This window comes from Mixophyes fleayi, chromosome 2 (genome assembly GCF_038048845.1).
Source record: "Mixophyes fleayi isolate aMixFle1 chromosome 2, aMixFle1.hap1, whole genome shotgun sequence".
NCBI classification, from domain to species: Eukaryota; Metazoa; Chordata; class Amphibia; order Anura; family Limnodynastidae; genus Mixophyes; species Mixophyes fleayi.
In genome coordinates this window covers 76,503,294-76,524,396 of record NC_134403.1, presented here as the reverse complement: position 1 = coordinate 76,524,396, position 21,103 = coordinate 76,503,294, and the positions used below count along the sequence as shown (strand labels likewise).

The 21,103-nt window shown below is 44.8% G+C and overlaps 1 protein-coding gene across 1 annotated transcript in view; it reads right to left on the bottom strand.

Annotated features, from left to right (window-relative positions):
* Positions 1 to 13,482, bottom strand: part of CSRNP2 (cysteine and serine rich nuclear protein 2) — a 49,763-nt gene extending 36,281 nt beyond the window's left edge. Inside the window, exon 1 of the mRNA XM_075199320.1 lies at positions 12,678 to 13,482. The gene's annotated coding sequence lies outside the window, so the exon portion shown is untranslated. The remainder of the gene's footprint in view (positions 1 to 12,677) is intronic.
* Positions 13,483 to 21,103: the final 7,621 nt, after the last annotated feature.

Below are 21,103 nucleotides of genomic sequence, written 5' to 3'. Positions count from 1 at the left end.
AGTGAAGCCTCATTCTTTGCATCCTTTTTGCAATCAGTGTGTCAATGAAACTGCCTCTTTGTTTTACAATGAAACAAGCAGCCTGCAAGGCAAATGTGTCACTGCGTTGTGGGATGTGCAGTATGTTCTAACTGCCTGCTGTTGTCTCATGACTCCTCTGCCCACATGACGACAACATTGTACATCTCCTCATCCCTACGGAAGAACCAATCATGGAAAGGTCTGTGGAAAGATGGAGAGCAATTATATTATACACTATACCTAGATGTTGAAATAATCATAACGTGTATTTAGAATTGACACCATACTGCTTATGGGTAGCAGAGCACATTTGTGCATAGAGCAACATAGAGGAATATTGGTTGTCTATATTATTGTAATACCGTAATGTAGACATCTCACTCAGTGTCGCCACCTGCAGGTGTTTTTGTTTTCTGCAGTGTTTGCACTTACAGGATTTATTTTTTTTACCTGGTTTTCCCAGAAAACAGGTAAAAACCAGGAAACCTGGAATTTGAATGTTGAAACACTGGTCTCACTGGGAACAAATACTCTATTTAAATATAAAGATAAATAAAATTAAAAGCCAAATATTCCCAGCTTTCCAGAAACCATTTGACGTATTCTATCCATGTTCGTAAACCAGGTGTAAAAAGGGTTTTGCACTTTAATAAGTTTATTAAATCACCGTTCCTTGCCAGTCGCTAGCACTTTGGGACTTCAGCCATTCACTGTATTTAAGCAGGGTCACAGCACTCCTAGTAGGCACCTCAGAGACGCTACTAGGTAGTAGGGACATTGTTAGGTCAGAACACGGAGTGTCCGTACTTCATCACGGGTGTCTCATCCTCGGCAGGTCAATCAAGCGTATTATTACTAAGCACTGGCATGTATTGAAGACAGTTCCTTGGGCAGTATATTACCTTTGAGACCTAAGGTAGTCTATAGGAAGGCACCAAACCTCCAGACACTTCTTCTGACGAGAAATCATATACCAGTACAAGGGATACTGGAGGCAAATGCAGCAACATCCGTTAAGCATGGATTCTATTATTGCAACAATTGCATTAATTGCAAGATATTGGGGTATAAATCCAGAAATGTATTCAAACCATTCGATCAAACCAAATGGGTGAAAAAATTAACATCAAGTCTGTACTGTCTTGTGACAGTCAAAATATCATTTACGTAGTTGAATCTCCCTGTAAACTCTGATATATTGGACGAACAATCAGAAAGCTGAAGATTCGTATTGGGGAACACATTCGAAACATAAGGAAGGGATCACGCAGCATAGTGTATCCAAACATTTCGCGGAAGCTCATGATTGCAACCCCAAGGGATTGAAATTTGTAGCCATTCAAATGGTAAACAGAAACTGGAGAGGGGGAGATTTTCGGAAGAGAATAAATAAGCAAGAGACCTCCTGGATCTATAGGATCAAAACATTGGAACCCATGGGGCTAAATATAGATTTTGACATTCAGCAGTCTATTGGCAAATAAGTATAAACCATAGTTTCTTCAGTATTACAAGACTTATTGATTAGCATCTATGCAGAGCTGCATTTGGAATTACTACATATTTCTTTCAGATAATAAGGCATTATGTCGTTTATGATAATACTAATGCCTAAGTGCTTATAGGAGTACAGAATCCAGTGTTTATGTATCTCTGGGCCTATCAGATTTGGTAGGGACTTAGGGGGTTAATGAATGAGAGTGGAGACATACAGATGAAGAACATACTATAAAAAGGCAGGGTTATGCAACACCTCATTTCCTTGAAATAGTCCTTACTGTAGGATGAAACGCGTTGGAGGATATTACTAACAGCACATGGGATTTCACTGACTGATTTTTTGTATTTTGCACTGTGGCCACCGCGAGTGGAAGTTTACTATTGTGTCCCATGGTGCATCGGAGTTGCGGTCACATGACCACTGGATTACAGGAACTATCAGCAGTACTGACTGTTTGCAACACTCACGGAGCTCATACCCGATTCACATCATAGGATTAACTATCTTGCCACAGTACTTTTTATTGACGGTGGTGTGGCTCCATGTGAGGACCTTTGGGATTGCAATACTGCAACGAGGTTTTGTGCCCTTATATATATACTGCCAGTAGCATATACGGCATACCTGTACATTATATTATTTCATTCCTTCTAGTGGTGAACACGTTTGCCATCTGGTGATACCAACGATATTATCAGGAGGTGGGTCTTATCAGCTCTAGCAATAGGTGCGTAGAACATGATAATTGATTAGTTGTACAAGAGTATCATTATCCTCAAGCAATATAATATCAGTGTGTATATTCTATCTATTCTAGATCATTGCATATATCACCAAGGCAGCCTATTGATCTTCTACATTGGAAGAATACCATGTGGACACTGTATTTATGTTTCATCGGTATACCATTAAGGATACGGTTTTAATTTATTTTAATAAATGAGACATTGATCTGAACATACATTTAGTTTTTTATTATTAGGACTGCTGTGCACTGGGATTTTTTTCTACCTCTGTCGATCACCTTCAGTACTGCTCAGCCATCTCCGTAGGAGGGGAGGTCCAACATGATGGCTTTATAGCTTTCAACTGGAGCTTCAGTATGGGATCTCCCCTACCGTAGAGAGAACAAGTGATCCCCTGTATGCGAGTCAGGGACTCCATTAAATAGCGGAGATGAAGGCGGTTCTAAAGTAGTAAAACTCTCATTTAAAGTTCTTGAGTCAATTGGTTTTAGTTTCCAACGTGAAAATTAATGAGAAACGTTTACAAGCAAGACAACCACAGGGCAGGTAGAGGTCAGAGGTTTAAGGGCACAGATGAACGCTACAAAATAATTTTTCAATTTTGTTCTCAAAATTAATACTGTAGCATCTTCATTTGATGCAAAGGTTATGTGGTAAATGTGCTGTGTGTATAATCACTTACCTGTCTTTACTTACAAGTGGTTTGTCCCGTAGATTGTAAGCTTGTGAGCAAGGTCTTCTTAACTCTGTTTCTATGTATTGCCCAGTATCATTTTATTACTGTGTTTATTTCCAATTGTAAAGCGCTACAGAATTTGCTGGCGCTATATAAATGTTGAGGATGATGATGATGTTCATGAAGTGTGGCCTGGCTATGTGCATTAAGGTACAAGGTCTCCAGTGGTCACCACAGACTTCTAAGTGCCGGTCTCTGATTAGCTGCATCAGTGTGATGTGACAGAAGGAGCAGTATATGGAAAGCTGGCACAGCCAGAGCGAAAAGTGGCAGCAGTGAGCAGTTATGGGGGAGGATAAAACAGCAGGGAGGGGATTCATGGAGAAACAGGCTGAGCCTAAGGAAGGGGTGAGGCAACAGGGGTGGAGCTAGTCAGCAGGGGTGGAGCTAGTCAACAGAGAAGGGGGTGAGGCAACAGGGGTGGAGCTAGTCAACAGGGAAGGGGGTGAGGCAACAGGGGTGGAGCTAGTCAACAGGGAAGGGGGTGAGGCAACAGGGGTGGAGCTAGTCACCAGGGAAGAGGGTGAGGCAACAGGGGTGGAGCTAGTCACCAGGGAAGAGGGTGAGGCAACAGGGGTGGAGCTAGTCACCAGGGAAGAGGGTGAGGCAACAGGGGTGGAGCTAGTCACCAGGGAAGAGGGTGAGGCAACAGGGGTGGAGCTAGTCACCAGGGAAGAGGGTGAGGCAACAGGGGTGGAGCTAGTCACCAGGGAAGGGGGTGAGGCAACAGGGGTGGAGCTAGTCACCAGGGAAGGGCGTGAGGCAACAGGGGTGGAGCTAGTCACCAGGGAAGAGGGTGAGGCAACAGGGGTGGAGCTAGTCAACAGGGAAGGGGGTGAGGCAACAGGGGTGGAGCTAGTCAGCAAGGAAGGGGGTGAGGCAACAGGGGTGGAGCTAGTCAGCAAGGAAGGGGTGAGGCAACAGGGGTGGAGCTAGTCAGCAAGGAAGGGGTGAGGCAACAGGGGTGGAGCTAGTCAGCAGGGAAGGGGATGAGGCAACAGGGGTGGAGCTAGTCAGCAGGGAAGGGGGTGAGGCAACAGGGGTGGAGCTAGTCAGCAGGGAAGGGGGTGAGGCAACAGGGGTGGAGCTAGTCCTCTCCTGATCTTTCACCATCTGTGTTGTCTCACGTTACTGACTGTCTTTCTGCCATTTCATCTTGGATGTCTTCTCGCCAACTCAAACTCAATCTTTCAAAAACTGAATTAATAATATTCCCACCCAAAAACAGAAGCTTCCTGCCTGACATTTCTATTTCTGTCGATAACATGACCATAAATCCCACCCCGCAAGCTCGTTGCCTAGGTGTAATCCTTGACTCACAACATTCGTTTATTCCCTACATCAACTCTATATATCTAAATTATGTTACATACACCTAAAGAACATTTCCAGAATACGCACATATCTGACACAAGACACCGCAAAAACATTAATTCATGCACTCATCATCTCCCGCATCGACTACTGCAATTCCCTCCTTACTGGTCTTCCCAAAGTCAGACTTGAACCCCTACAATCTATTTTGCACGCAGCGGCTAGACTGATTTTCCTTACAAACAGTTATTCCTCTGCTGAACCACTCTGTCAGTCTCTACATTGGCTGCCTGTATTTCAACGAATCCAATACAAAATTCTTCTACTAACATACAAGGCCATCAACAAAATAGCACCGACATACATTTCCTCACTTGTCTCGAAATATCTCCCTTCTCGACACCTCCGTTCTGCACAAGATCTACGTCTCTCCTCCACTCTCATCACATCCTCCCATTCTCGGTTACAGGATTTTTTTCCGGGCTGCACCTACTTTGTGGAATTCCCTCCCACGCACAGTAAGACTTTCCTCTAGTCTTCAAACCTTCAAGCGTTCACTGAAAACCCACCTCTTCAGACAAGGTTATGATATTCCTCCACCATCATCTTAATTTCCCTAGATTACCCTATTACCATCCTCTACACTGCTAACGCAAGACAACAACATTCTGACCAACATTGCAACACACACAGCCCACTCAGTACTTTTACCTTTGCAGTCTGGCTGGTCCATTGTGCAATATGATGTAGCACATGCCCTTGTGTTTCCAACTCCCATTGTCCTATAGATTGTAAGCTTTCGAGCAGGGTTCTCTTACCTCTCTGTCTGCATGTATTACCCAGTATTGTCTTATTAATGTTTGTTCCCAATTGTAAAGCGCTACGGAATTTGCTGGCGCTATATAAATAAATGTTGATAATGATGATGATAGTCAACAGGGAAGGGGGTGAGGCAACAGGGGTGGAGCTAGTCAGCAGGGAAGGGGGTGAGGCAACAGGGGTGGAGCTAGTCAGCAGGGAAGGGGGTGAGGCAACAGGGGTGGAGCTAGTCAGCAGGGAAGGGGGTGAGGCAACAGGGGTGGAGCTAGTCAGCAGGGAAGGGGGTGAGGCAACAGGGGTGGAGCTAGTCAGCAGGGAAGGGGGTGAGGCAACAAGGTTGGAGCTAGTCAGCAGGGTAGGGGTGAGGCAACAGGGCTGGAGCTAGTCAGCAGGGTAGGGGTGAGGCAACAGGGCTGGAGCTAGTCAGCAGGGTAGGGGTGAGGCAACAGGGCTGGAGCTAGTCAGCAGGGTAGGGGTGAGGCAACAGGGCTGGAGCTAGTCAGCAGGGTAGGGGTGAGGCAACAGGGCTGGAGCTAGTCAGCAGGGTAGGGGTGAGGCAACAGGGCTGGAGCTAGTCAGCAGGGTAGGGGTGAGGCAACAGGGGTAAAAGGTACGGAGAAAAAAATTCTGGAAAAAAAAGAAGTGGAGTGAAAAATGTTAAAGACAGAAAGGACAATGAGGTAACCCTAAAGGGCGAGGAAAAGCACAGTAGACCTGCATAGGGACAGTTGGAAAGTACAGAGGAGCAGCTGGAGAAAACTTGGGACTGCTCATGGCCTATTCACCTTTTTTGCTAATAAAATTCTTTGATGTGTTTTATAGTGATGACAACAAGGTGGAGGTCAGAACGTCATTTTTCTTAAATGTGTTTCATGGAATGCAGCCTATTCCATCAGTGATACTTATGTTGGCCATACACATCTTTTTGATAAACAAGCTAAACATTGTTCAGTGGGTTGAAAACCAGGTTAGCCAACGAGCAACGCTGTCCTATGCGGAAGGTCATTAAACAACCCCAAAGAGGCAAGCAAACATGTGGCCAAATTGCGTGATCACTGAATTGTGATCCATGCAATTTGGCCGCCCATATATTGCCACACTGCACAAAACAAATTGGATTCTAGTGGTCTGCCACATGTGTGCTTACCCCAAATATTTATGCTGCAGCAGCAGCCAGTAATCGTGCCTGTTCATGGTGTGTTTCACTCATACTGGGGAGGGTAACTTGAGCATCCCCACACTATGCTAAATGTTGGTTCCTATGGTGCTCACACATGGTAAGAGTTTGTCAATCTAAATAAATTCCATTTTTATCGGGTCCAATTGTTCTTCAATCATATGATATATGGTGGGAAATGGAGGTGACCCCCATTACTGTCATTGTTCTACATGGAAATGCAGCTGGGTGTAGAAAGACATATGTTCATCATGTCACCTGGAAAACCAGATCACTGCAACCTGGCCACTAACTTGTGGGGGTCAAACTATGTACCATACAACCAAGTCACTATGTGGCCAGGTGTACACCACACCTGACAGCAATCTATTAGCCCAGTTTTAGGGTACTATTAGTTGTTTGAAAGGTCATCAAAACTATCCAAACTTAAATCAAGAACCATGGGAAGTGGGAGGGTATGAATATCAGCTCACCAGCTACTAAATCCACAAAGAGTCCCCAAACTAATCTGTGCTTCACACAGAACTGCCAGACTTACTGAAGTTGTCTGCTTTTTCACCACTGCCTTCTCTCTATTGGCTGATGAAGAAAAGTGGGGGTGTGGCTACACATAATGAAATCAGATTTGCCTGGCTGACTACATACATATGCAGGAAAATCAGTTCTGCCATTTATTATTATAAACAGCATTATTATCTTTGTGTGTTTTGTTTTACAGTTTAATGTAAATAAAATGCTACATTGACAGCTGCTAATGCAATGAAATAAATATACCAAGAAAGGGACACTAATACAAAGGAGCAGATAAAATACATTTATTTTTTTTAATTAGACATTAGCATTTATGTGTATATATACACACACAGTACATTGGTAGACATGACATTGTAGGTAATGGGCTGCACTTATAATAGTGAGCTTTGCAGATTCTACAGGGCACTATAACTATTCAAGCCCCTTTTCAGGACACAAACCCATATGCATCCATTGTCTGTGCTTCTATTAGAAGCATCTGAGGTGTCTATTTATATCACTCACGCTTAACATAACCACATTTGGTACACTATTTAGACTTAATTAACATAAAACAAAATTAAGTCTCCAAGTCTAGTGAGGTGTGTGCACGTGTGGATCAGTTTAGTGAAAACCTCCCACCTCAATTTAAAGAAAAGTACAGTTGTCCAAAACTATGCACAGAACGATTTTTGCTCTTATTTTAATATTACTCTCAAATTGCCAGGATTTTTGGCAAAGTAGCTTAACTCTGATTTTCCTTAATAGGATATCAGGTGGCCAAAAAGTCTCACAGGTGATGAAATCTAACTATAACTAGTGCTGCATTACAAGGGTAGGGGCCTCCCAGGGGCAGCAATTCCCAACCGGTGAGTCTGGAAATACATTTCTGTCACAGACTAATGCTAAATGCCTCACAAGATTGTAGATGTAATTTATTTTTCTATTAAGAATGTAATGAAATTGATAGTTTCTTAGGGAAAAAAAAAAAAATATAACTACAACCTTTAATTTTTAGAACAAAAGCTCTCAAAATGAAAGTGACCATGCCCACTTCACTCTGTAATGAGGCACTAGGGCAGTGTTGGCTAACCTGTGACACTCCAGGTGTTGTGAAACTACAAGTCCCAGCATGCTTTGCTAATATATAGCAGCTTATTGCTGGAAGGGTGTGCTGGAACTTGTAGTATCACAACACCTGCAGTGTCACAGGTTAGCCAACACTGCACTAGGGCAAGGCATGTTCTTGCACAAACAGATTGCACAACAGCTAGTTATTTACTTTCTATTTCTTTTCTTGTTTTTTTTTATAAACAAAGTATATTTCGGAACTTTAAAACCTGAAAGCTAAAATATACACACACACACACACACATAGGAAACAGATGTGAGTAGGGATCATTAGAGACCTGAAATAGCATTTGCAAGCCAACAAACAAAAGACAAAAACTAAAAAAAAAATAAAAGATGGTAGTTTACATCTGAGAGAACCCAAACATTGCACCTGTTGTGAACAACCGCCCCCCGCTCCTGTCCTCCATTTCTTATGGAGATTTTTGAAAGTCGGTACAATTATGCATATTTGGTGGGATCACAGATATGTAAAATAAGTTTGGGAAGGTTTGAGATTTAGCTTAGAAATGCATTGGGTTGCAGCTAAATCCCCTTTCTGAATAAACCTATCAAATAGACCGCCTGCCACCCTCTCTCACACACTTAGGGCTACAGAATCCTACTGGTTAAGTATAAATCTGCCAATTGGGAAGGTGCACACTCAAGTAGATACATGTTTGGCTAATGAAAAGTTTAATACACATTCTGTTCGACCCACAACCTAACATTTTTCAAGTGCCTCTGACAATAGTATTAACTATTCACAACAATGAGAACCGTCTGGAGGAGCTAATGGGAATTTATTTTTGGTTTCTGGCCAACTGCTGCATTGGGATCTGAGAAAATGCAGGGTGGCACACACGCCTGCGCGCTGTGCCTTCCTGCAGGGGGGCGGCACACGCCTGCGCGCTGTGCCTTCCTGCAGGGGGGCGGCACACGCCTGCGCGCTGTGCCTTCCTGCAGGGGGGGCGGCACACGCCTGCGCGCTGTGCCTTCCTGCAGGGGGGGCGGCACACGCCGGCGCGCTGTGCCTTCCTGCAGGGGGGGCGGCACACGCCGGCGCGCTGTGCCTTCCTGCAGGGGGGGCGGCACACGCCGGCGCGCTGTGCCTTCCTGCAGGGGGGGCGGCACACGCCGGCGCGCTGTGCCTTCCTGCAGGGGGGCGGCACACGCCTGCGCGCTGTGCCTTCCTGCAGGGGGGCGGCACACGCCTGCGCGCTGTGCCTTCCTGCAGGGGGGGCGGCACACGCCGGCGCGCTGTGCCTTCCTGCAGGGGGGGCGGCACACGCCGGCGCCGCTGTGCCTTCCTGCAGGGGGGGCGGCACACGCCGGCGCGCTGTGCCTTCCTGCAGGGGGGCGGCACACGCCGGCGCGCTGTGCCTTCCTGCAGGGGGGCGGCTCACGCCTGCGCGCTGTGCCTTCCTGCAGGGGGGGCGGCACACGCCTGCGCGCTGTGCCTTCCTGCAGGGGGGCGGCACACGCCTGCGCGCTGTGCCTTCCTGCAGGGGGGCGGCACACGCCGGCGCGCTGTGCCTTCCTGCAGGGGGGCGGCACACGCCGGCGCGCTGTGCCTTCCTGCAGGGGGGCGGCACACGCCGGCGCGCTGTGCCTTCCTGCAGGGGGGCGGCACACGCCGGCGCGCTGTGCCTTCCTGCAGGGGGGCGGCACACGCCGGCGCGCTGTGCCTTCCTGCAGGGGGGCGGCACACGCCGGCGCGCTGTGCCTTCCTGCAGGGGGGCGGCACACGCCGGCGCGCTGTGCCTTCCTGCAGGGGGGCGGCACACGCCGGCGCGCTGTGCCTTCTTGCAGAGGGGCGGCACACGCCGGCGCGCTGTGCCTTCCTGCAGAGGGGCGGCACACGCCGGCGCGCTGTGCCTTCCTGCAGAGGGGCGGCACACGCCGGCGCGCTGTGCCTTCCTGCAGAGGGGCGGCACACGCCGGCGCGCTGTGCCTTCTTGCAGGGAGGGGCCACACACCCCGGCGCGCTATGCCTTCTTGCAGGGGGGCCACACACCCCGGCGCGCTATGCCTTCTTGCACGGGGGGCCACACACGACGGCACGCTGTGCCTCCTTGCAGGGGGTGGGCACACGCCGGCACGTTATGCCTCCTTGCAGGGGGGGGGCACACGCCGGCGCGCTATGCCTTCGTGCAAGGGGGCACACGCCGGCCCGCTATGCCTTCTTGCAAGGGGGCACACACGCCGGCACGCTATGCCTTCTTGCAAGGGGGAGCACACGCCGGCACGCTGTGCCTTCTTGCAAGGGGGAGCACACACGCCGGCGCGCTGTGCCTTCTTGCAGGGGGAGCACACACGCCGGCACGCTATGCCTTCTTGCAGGGGGAGCACACCCCGGCACGCTATGCCTTCTTGCAGAGGGAGCACACCCCGGCGCGCTATGCCTTCTTGCAGAGGGAGCACACCCCGGCGCGCTATGCCTTCTTGCAAGGGGGAGCACACGCCGGCACGCTGTGCCTTCTTGCAAGGGGGAGCACACACGCCGGCGCGCTGTGCCTTCTTGCAGGGGGAGCACACACGCCGGCACGCTATGCCTTCTTGCAGGGGGAGCACACCCCGGCACGCTATGCCTTCTTGCAGGGGGAGCACACCCCGGCGCGCTATGCCTTCTTGCAGGGGGGCACACAGGCTGCCACAGCAGTTATTTTGTTGTTGAAACAGTGGTGTGTAATCACTGCCAATGTGCACAGCTCTTTGCTCCAAAGGATGTGGGTTATTTTGGAATAAAAATGTAAATAATAAAGTGACAGAATAACAGAATGACAAAGCAGAATAACTTACTGTAATTTACTTGTAAAGCATCTGCATGTAAAAATAATGTAGGTGAAGAAAATGAAGGACTTCTAGCACCATCCATATGTCGTGTGTTGCAAGATATTTTACATGGTGACAATGAAAGTGTCCTCTTGCATCCTATACATTTAAGCCTTGGCAAGCATCCCAGAAATATCTTAAATTCCAGAGTAATATGATTTACGGCCACATTTTACAAGGACCACTGGTCAAGCATAAAGCGGTAACAATTGCTGCTGTGAACACTGAAGGGGGCAGGGAAATGTGGATTTAAATAGACCAAAAGTACTTTAACATCTGAAATAAAATTTACAACAAGTATCAGTTCAGATAGACAAAGTCTATTTAATAATAGACTGTGTGTGGGCCAAGAATGAATCCATTTTGCAACATTAATACTAGGCCTCAAGTCCTTACAAAGCAAAAATCCTTCCACCAGCAGTAAATGTTTAGGGACAAGAAAAGATCTCATCATTTCAGTATTTCTTTTTCATGGACAACAAAAGGTTCAGATGACAAGTAGAAATGATTTAAATATATTTTTTTTCCATAATAGAACATTTTCTTTGCTCCAAAACCACACCTTACATATGAACAGAAATTCTTAAACAAGCACAAATGGATTGCGAGAGCCCAATTTCAAGCACATACAAAAATACAATAATACACAGCACAATGGTTAACATTAATAGACTGCAGGCCATGTATGTGTATTTATATCTTGGCTATGTGGATAAATTCTTTACATGAAATACATTGTAACTCACAATTTTCGTTCCCAAGGAAAATAATAGCTTGAGAATATATATATGATCTCATACTCACGTAATTTTTACATAAAGACGTTGGGCTAAGCCACCTTCAAGCATCATAAAAACAAAATGGATTTGTCTCACTTCCATCTAGTAGGTAGTTATATGAAAACAGATACTAAGTCATTAATTGTATCAACAATAAAAAGGAGTTTTAAACATTTCTAGGAAGCTTCAGTGCCAGCTCCCTCCCCCAGCATCCTGCACGTCACTGTCAGTCCAACAATTAAACATTACCCCTTGTGATCCAGGTCACACTGCTGGTCATAATCCTGAAACTGTGGTTACACATTCCCAGGCTGCTTGTAGCTCTTTAAACTGAAAAAACTTACCCAGCCATAAAAAGCCAGAGGCCAAATTTATACTTAAATCAGAGGGTAGAGGTAATAACCCCCCCAGGGTAATGTCATGCTAATTACTTGGGATATCATGATGGTAAAGATAGTCTCCTTACAGAGGCATGGGGATTTGTGTACTGTGAAAGAATTATTGATGTCCATATTTTTCTACTTTACCCCCCCCCCCCCCCCCCAAATCTCAAAATAATAATCATAGGCAGGGCTACTCAAGAAGTTCTGCAGCAGCTTACAATTTATCTCACTCACTCAGTGCAGTGGGCAAACAGAGCTACCTTCTGCCTATATATGTATAGCTGTGGATGTCTAGAACAGTACTAGTTTGTCTCTAGTAAGAAAGCTGCCACTGAGCTTGCTGAACAAATATAAACTGCATACTTGTATTCTGATTTATAACAAGATCGAATAATGAAAACGGCCTAACATTTAAATCTACCAAAGGCATCCAGCAAAGCAAGTGATGATTACTGAGGATACATGAAAGATGTATAATTAAACGGATGGCTACACAGTAGCAATAGTAAAAATTACATTTCATCTTCTACAATGTTGACTTCCTTCATTTGAAACATTTATTAAAACACACAATATTGCCATCCGTGTTTAACAGTGATGTGAAACAAGAAAGTAAAAATCAGGCGAAAGAGTAAAACCAGCATTCCAGAGGGGGTATTTAAAGTCCCATCCTTCCTGGAAAGCCAGGCTCAATAGGGAAGCTTGTTCTCACACAAGTGAAGCACTCAATTAAGAATACATACTTTTTAAGGCGAGCTCTCTTCTAGGTTGGAATCCGATAATCCCCAAATTTGCACGACGATCTAGATTTTTTTCCCCCTGTTTGAAGGGCGAGTCCTGGCGGGGGGGATGTTTCAGTTGGGGGGTTTGTGCAGCAAACGAGTCACGATCCGGGCTGATTGAAGGGTGTGGGGGAACGCAGAGCCTGGAGAATAAATAGGTAACGGGAATGCCTGTGTGGATGGCTGGAGCATTGGGAGATTGGTGGAATTAGGAACACTAGTGAAACAGAGAACAGTGCACGGAGGCTCTTAGGGCAGGAGCTACTGCAGATTGCTTTAATTTCATTTCCTCGTCGATCTCATTCACACTGAAGGTTGTTGTATGATACGAACACTGCAGCTCAGCTCTGTCACAAAGCAAAGGGCGTTTATTGATTTATTTCTACCGTAGGACGAGGAATCGGGGGGTACAGAAGAATGACTGGCTGTTTTTTTTTTCCCCCCCACAGAAGGAACTAGGTTGGATAGAAAATGAATAGGAGCAACCACCTCGTCCTGTCCTGTACTGCCCTATCCGCCCGGCTCGCTACATGGGTAACAATGGGCTGCGAACCTTACAATGTAGGCACTTATAGGCATTGTGACGTGACATGGCAGCCCGCTGCATGCCGGGAAATGTAGTCCACAGACCCAGGGCATGCTGGGAGATGCTGCAGTGTGTGGGAGGGCTCTATGTAAGTAAGCTGAGGGAACTCTGTGGCAGGTCCGTGTGACATGACTGGGACAGAAGGTGTCATGCGGGAACACTGCACCTGCCCTGTGAGAGGTGCTGTAGTGTGGTGGGGATCAGCACTGTTATACTGAGCAATGGCGTTGTTACAGCGTGGGCCGGTGGTTAATCTCGCGTGGTTTGGTTTCCCCGAGTCCCTTGGCTACGGCCAGGTACTGTGGTTGCTGTGGAAATCCCTTTATCTCTTTTCCGTCTAGGCGAACAGCAAACGTCAGATTGTGTGACTGGAAGTAAGGCAGTGTGGCTGGTTTCACGTACAAGGGCTCTGTGTAGTAACACACTGTAATAAGCCCAGGCACTGATGCAATCAGTTGTTTGTCACGACCAAGCCATAATAATAATAATCATCATCATAGTTTATTTATGTAGCGCCAACATATTCCGTAGCGCTTTACAATTGGGGACAAACATAGTAAATTAATAAACAAACTGGGTAAAACAGACAAAGAGGTGAGAAGGCCCTGCTCTATTATAATTATTATAATTTTACAAAATAATGAGTTTTTTTTCTAAGTAAATGAACTGGCACTTAGTGCTAACAAGCTTATTCGACTTGTGGGCTTTTTGTTTTTGTTCTTTTCTTTTACTAAAACCCAATAATTTAAACGCATACATCTGCTAGCGATTATAATTTCACAGCTACCTAATGCTCCAATAATAAATTCTCACATCTGTGTTTGCAGAGGGTCTGAAAGGGTTAATTCCTCTTTGGGGAGGACAAGAAATCACAAACTTAAAAATGCTCACCCCTCTCCCCTCTCCCTCATCCCAAGTTATTTTCCTGTCCCTCCACTAACAAAAAAAAAAAAAAAAAAAAAAAAAAAAAAAAGATTTTTGTTTTGCATTTTTGGGTTCAGGTGGAGGTCAATAATTCCTCCACCGACGCCTCAAGACAGCGCTGAGTCACTCGCTGGGAAAAGTATGCTGTCCGTCAGTAGTGCCTTAACACACCTGTGAAATTGGGCACAGAAAGCCACAGTAAAAACACAACAGATAAAGAGGTGCACTAAAGCTGGGTACACACTACAGAATTTTCCACCAACTTTTTATGCCGATCGATTTTACATGCGATCGATGTTCCGATCGCTCGGTCCATGGACTGCATACACACTAGCCTTGTTTTAGAAGATAAAGGGAAGAGTGGACGTCCCTTTAGCGACTTTTTACAGCCATGTTGTCATGAGCAATGATTGCAATTTCGTACACATCGGTCAGAAGTTTATACACACTACACAATGGAAACGAGATTGGAACGAAAATATTAAACGGTATGATCAACCAAATGAGGCGACAATCGTCCATTTGGGCAGACTTTCGACCATTGTGTCCCTGCACACACTGACCCGACTTTTTAACGAGCGGTCGTATATCGGCTGATTGAGCCGATTATTTTTGGACGAAAACCGTGTAGTGTGTACCCAGCTTTAGACTGATACATTTATGCACTTAAATTAGTATCTTATGAATAAAAATCTAATTTATTAAAAATATGATAACCAAATAAGTTCCTGCTTGTTAGACCCGATCGTAATGTAAAGGATAATTTTCAGACGCATTTCACCATTCAGAGCATGACTTTAATCAAAGATAACCCACATTCATAAATCCGTTTCTATATAGGTGTGTTGACATGTATTCTCCAATCAAAGGATCCCCACCATTAGTACAAACACCTGGGGTAACACTAATGTTTTTTCACCATCATACATATTAACATTTAAAAAAATTGACAATAAAAATAACTTTCTAAAAACATTGCAAATTATACAATATTCAAAAGGATTATTAAATAGTAGATTCCTTTTATTTCTGAGCGGTTGGAGAGAGTATATAGTTTCTCTCCTCTTCTCAGATTGGTCCTATATTGTCAGATTTAGTTCAATAAAATTCTAATAAGCTACACTTAAGCAATGCATGTTATTCGCCTCAGACAGCGCTATGTATGAGACTTTACCTAAATTACTTATCTAAGGATGCTGTCCTGAAGAATTACATGGAGTAAGTTCTGACTGTTTCCTAAAAACAAACACCCGTGGTTTTATTTTTGTTTATATGCTTTGTGCATTCTATTGAATTACATTTAATTGAGAGACTTCACCATTATTATTGGTATTTATGTGAAAATTTTCAGTTTAATTTTGTTCTTTATCCTATTTTTAATACATTCGTTTTTTATCAATAACATACACCTGTTTCTCTGTTGTGTTTTTATTGTGATTGAATCTTGAAGGATTGGCACCCTCTTGCTAGGGAGCTACACCAGACTTAATTTTAGAATTTAGAGGATACAGTTATACTTTTGGAACATGGGCACTCAAGAGTTTTTTCCTACATAGCATTGTTTTGAAAACTGCCAATGAGACTATTTTTCCAAGCTGGACTGCTAAAATTCCTACCTTCACATCTCAGTTTTATCAAGTCATCTGTGGTTTCTGCAGTTATAGATTCTGAGGTATCATTACCAGTCACAAGTATTATACCTCTTCCAGAACTTTTACATAAATATGATTGTACTTTTAGCAGTTCTGGAGGTACAGCAGATTTATGTGTACAAACTTACAGAAACCTTAAGCAAGTGTTAGGAACCCCTCCAGCCAGTACAGCACAACCCGGAGTCTGCTCCGCCAGTCAGGTGTTCACTGGAGCCCCTGATGGTGGGGACAGACTTGGCCGCAGACTGACAGAGGGTCGTGAAGTGTGTACCAGCTGGGGAGAACCCAGGTAAGCGAAGTGAAGTCCAGGCAAGGGTCAAGGGCTGGCAGCAGACAGCAAATCCAATAAACAGGCCGAGGTCAAGGGTCACGAGCAAACAGGAAGGTCTGCAAACACGCCAGAGGTCGGGGTCACAAGAAACACAGGCAGGGTCCAAATCCAGGCAAGGGGTCATACACGGGCAATCCAACAGAATATCCAAAGGATAGGAGCAGAGCAGGTCAGCAGACTGGTAACAGAAGCTATAACCGGCAGTGAGGCTGCAGACCTCACTGCCTTAAATACTGGTGGCCACTAATCAGAGCCTAGCTCTGCACACACCCACAGGACACAGATCAAATAGAACAAGCCCCCTATTAATCAGCCCGCAGGGCTGCCTATTTGCGCGCATGCGCCCGGCTTCCAGCACTGCCGGGACGCATCGCTACACAGGAGGCGTCCGGCCGTTGCCTTGGCGATGGCCAGGCAGAGAGCGGAAATGACGTCCCGGTCATCAGGGTGACGGCGGGACGCCAGCGGGAGCCGGAAGCGAGCCGCGGCGGCTGTGAGTACCGCCGTGGCTCGTGACAACAAGCATATCTAGTTATTCTCAACACACCAACATCACAGTTGCCTAATAAAGCTGGAAAACCTATTCATCATCCAGGCTTAAATATCAAGTTTATGGGAGCCTGCAGAGAGCCATTCAATTTCCAACAATATATTATGAAAATACTGATCACTACAACCAAAACTGCCAACAATGAAGTTGCAGAGAAGATGGAATCATTCACTCAAATTGAAAATATCAACTTTAAAGACACATTAATGAATACTTTTGGTTTGAGTATGGCACTGACATCACATCTTACAGCTGTGTGTGGACCGTGGCCCTTAAAAATGGTCATACAAGCAAGGTTCAAGGCAACACAGTGAAGGTTCAAACTAACAATTCCACAGTTCTCTTTAAACAAATAATAGGGAACTTTCAGCACAGCATTGATCTTGCCCAGTACAAAAAATGGCCTTTTAGGCAGAGGCCAGTCTGTCAGATCTTACTTCTTAAACAAATCAAAAGTGCATCTGGAGAAAACGTACTTGTCTCACAATGTTTTCTGGCAGCTAGAATTGCTGTATGGGGTATAATTCATTGATTTCGTGATCATGCCACTGAATGCCATATACCACTGTTTTACTCAAAAATGCCCAATGTTGGGAATAAAATTTATGGATATATTTTCCATCCCCTGGAGTTTTCCACTAAGCTACATAATTTTTCAAAGAGGGCAGTGGGGGAAATAATCCTTTCACGGTGACCAAGTATGCTATGGTTCTTGCAGGTCTTTAACCCAATGATAAATTCTCCATACAAAATCCCTTAGAACCCCTGACCTCTCTCAGGGTCCACTAAAACATACAAATTCAATCTACTTCTCTTTGACTTGTTGACAATTAAGAGGCAGGTAACAAAGGACAGGATTATCAACACCAAAGTCGTAAAAGAGAGTTTGGTAAATATTTCTAGAGTACTATTACTTTAGAGATCCCTCAAAAGAAACAATGATAGTTTTTACAATCTGGTCTGGATAAAGTACTTAACTTAGTACTTTGATTTGAACATTCAAGGTTCAAATCAAAGTACTAAGTAAGTGTTTCGCAAAACAATGCCTTTAAAGCCATTGCCGCTTTAAATTTTAACTGCAAACTCGCCAATTTCCGGCGACTTGCATTAATCGATACATTTACCCCCTAATTTCCTTTTTCCGTCATACCACGGGGGTGTGAACACACACCAGTTGTGGCTGGAATTTCCGCCTTTCGTTAGCAAGTATGGCTCTTGTAAAATAAATAAGCATCACAAGATAGATACTGATAAGCTGGTTTTAGCTTTAATGTTCTTAAATCTATTTGTTCAAATTAATAAACATTTTAAGCAGTTCTTTCACTCTGCATTCTTTGTTACTTCTTGGACAGATCCTGTTTGAGCCCAGTGTCATGTGAAGGATAAAAGAAAATTTTATATACTTATTTTCATTTCCTGGACATGACATTGGGCACAAGGCTTCCCTATGCTATGTGTTAGGCTGAGGTTATGCCAAAATTTAGAGGTATGAAGTGGCCTTTTTTAAACTTGCAATTTACTGTCATTTCCATGGCAAGGATGATTAACCCATCTTTGTCCAGTTCTGGTGAAGGAAAGGAAAATTATGATTTTACATTTTTATTTTATAAGGAAGTATAATTTTCAACTCTATTTTGTTTGAAATCCTGAAGTGTATCAAGTATTGTTGGTTAGTAATGATGTGTAGAGAGAGATGATAATTTGCATAAGTTATTTTTTCCAATATATATTACAGAGTGCTTTACAGAGAATGTTTACCATTCACATCAGCCCTTGTCCCAGTGGAGCCTACACTCTAAATTCTCTGCCACACAAACACACCAACATTAATTTACCAGTATGTTTTTGAACTTTGGGAGGGAAAGAGAGCACCTGCTAGAAACCTGGACAAAATAGGGCCCATAGCCACAACACTATAAAACATCAGCGCTAACCATTGAGCCACCCACTCTACAAATCATGTCTATAATTTCAATTTGATAATCTAGTCATTTGATTAGCAAAGTGCTCTTACAGCTAGCGAACTATGACAGGGCACTTTGTGTGATGGCACCCTATATTAGAAAAGATTTGCACCCTACCAATGCCCATCAAAACACATACTCTATATTAGAATTAAGGATGTATTGAAATCCTATTTTTTTTAACTATTTATTTTGAGAAATAGCAATCATGTACAGATAAGAATCAACAAATAATACATTTGCAGGAATAGAAACAAAAACAGAGAACAGTACATATCATGGGCATCTGTCAATGAATTTGAGTAGCAAATATCCAAGATAGCCAGAGGCTGTCAATAAGGCAAGTTTACAATTGTTATCCAGAATACTCAAGAAACTATAACATTTTATAACAATATAATGTGGGGGGGGGGGGGGGGGGCACTGGTCGCCACCGAGAATGAAGATAAAAGAGAACACACTTCCCTTTATCCACACAATTCCTTATCCTTATCTTATTCTTTTTAAGAAGAGAAACAAATAATAATAAAAAAAAAAAAAAGGATATATATAAAAGAGGGGCAATAAAAGTTTCAAAGGAGATTACTACTTAGATTCTCTGAGGAGGGAGACAGCATCAAGAGTCAGGCCACCTATGACTACAGGGAGTTCTTTTTAGGAGGAAGGAGTTGGCACAAGAAGTATGGGGTTATAAGTAAAGCCAATGAGCCCATATCTGGTGAAATTTATCACCCTTATCATGCAGGTGGTATGTAATCTGTTCCATCCAGGCAATAAACCAGACATATGATCGCAGGGCCGCCATAGTGGGGGGTTCCAAGACTTAGCTACTAGGCATCGCGCAGCTGCAAGGACATGGGAGGCCAATTTCGCAGACTGTCTATCATCATCAATCAGAGGGTAACAGAGAAGAAAAGACCATGGGTCTTTCCAGACAGGGCATGGAAGGAGGGAGGAGAGGAGGGCCCTAACTCGATTCCAAAAGGAGGATATTTTAGGGCAGGTCCACCAAATATGAAAAAAGGAGCCCATCTGGCCACAACCCCACCAACATAATGGAGAACTAGAGGGGAACATTTTAGTGAGTTTGTCAGGTGTGTAGTACCACCTATAGTATACTTTATATGCGTTCTCCTTTACCAAAATGGAAATAGAGCTGGTGGCGACTTGATCCCTTATGATTTCCCAATAGTCCTCCTCTGGGGGAGGTGGGCCCAGATCCCTCTCCCACTCCCTCTCATGCCTACCGCCCGGAGTAAAAAGTACATTGAGAATTAGGCTGTAGATAAAGGAGATTGTGCCCTACCCAAAGGTGAGGAGAGACATAGGGATTCAAAGGGAGATCTAAGAGTGGGGGGAGGAGCTCCCCCGAGGAGAGAGCCCACAAAGTGTTGTAACTGGAAATACTTGTAGAATTTAGGATGGAGACTTGGATATTTAGAGCGTAGATCATCCCAGGAGATGAAGGCCCCCTGAAATAATAGGTCTCCGACAAATTGAACTCCCGCAGTAACCCAGGGACTATAGAAGGCAGAGGAGAGCCCAGGAGGGAAGGCAGGGTTACCCCAAAGAGGTAGGACAGTAGGAGAGGACACCGGTATCCTGAGATGGGGTCGGCAGGTCTCCCATATTGCAGCTGAGAATAGTAAGGTAGGGCATTGGGAGGTGAGGGGAGATCTAGTTTGTTTTAAGAGACCCCATATACAGGACAAAATTGGAAAATTAAGATAAGCGGATTCAATGTCAACCCACGACAGTGCCGCGGGGGGGGGGGGGGGGGTTGGGGTGAAAAGGAGGCTACAATCTGGCTCAGATGGGCCGCCCAATAGTAAATTTTCAAATCCGAGAAACCCCTACCTCCACCTCTGGTGGGTCTCTTTAAGAGAGCCAGCTTAATCCTAGGAGACCGGCTGTTCCAGATAAATCTAGAGAGACATTTTTGGATAGATGTCAGATCCGAAAGGGGGACTCGAACAGGAAGGGTTTGGAAATAATAGAGGAGCTTAGGAAGGAGGTTCATCTTGACAGAGATGACCCTGCCCAGCCACAAAATGATAAATGAGTGCCAGGAGAACAGTTCAGACTTGATCTTAGCAAAGAGGCCCGGGTAGTTCTCCCGGTAGAGGGAGTCATAGGAGTCGGTAATAAAGATACCTAAGTATTTAATTTTCTTTCTCTGCCACCGAAAGTTAAAGCGGGAAGTGAGTACCAGTCCTTCTGGGGAGGGAATATTAAGGAGGAGAGCTTCCGATTTTGTAATATTGATCTTGTAACCTGAGAGGTGCCCATAGTGATGTAACATGCTAAAGAGTCCAGGGAGAGACTTCTCAGGCTGCAGGAGAGTCAGAAGGACATTGTCCTCAAAGAGAGAGAGCTTACT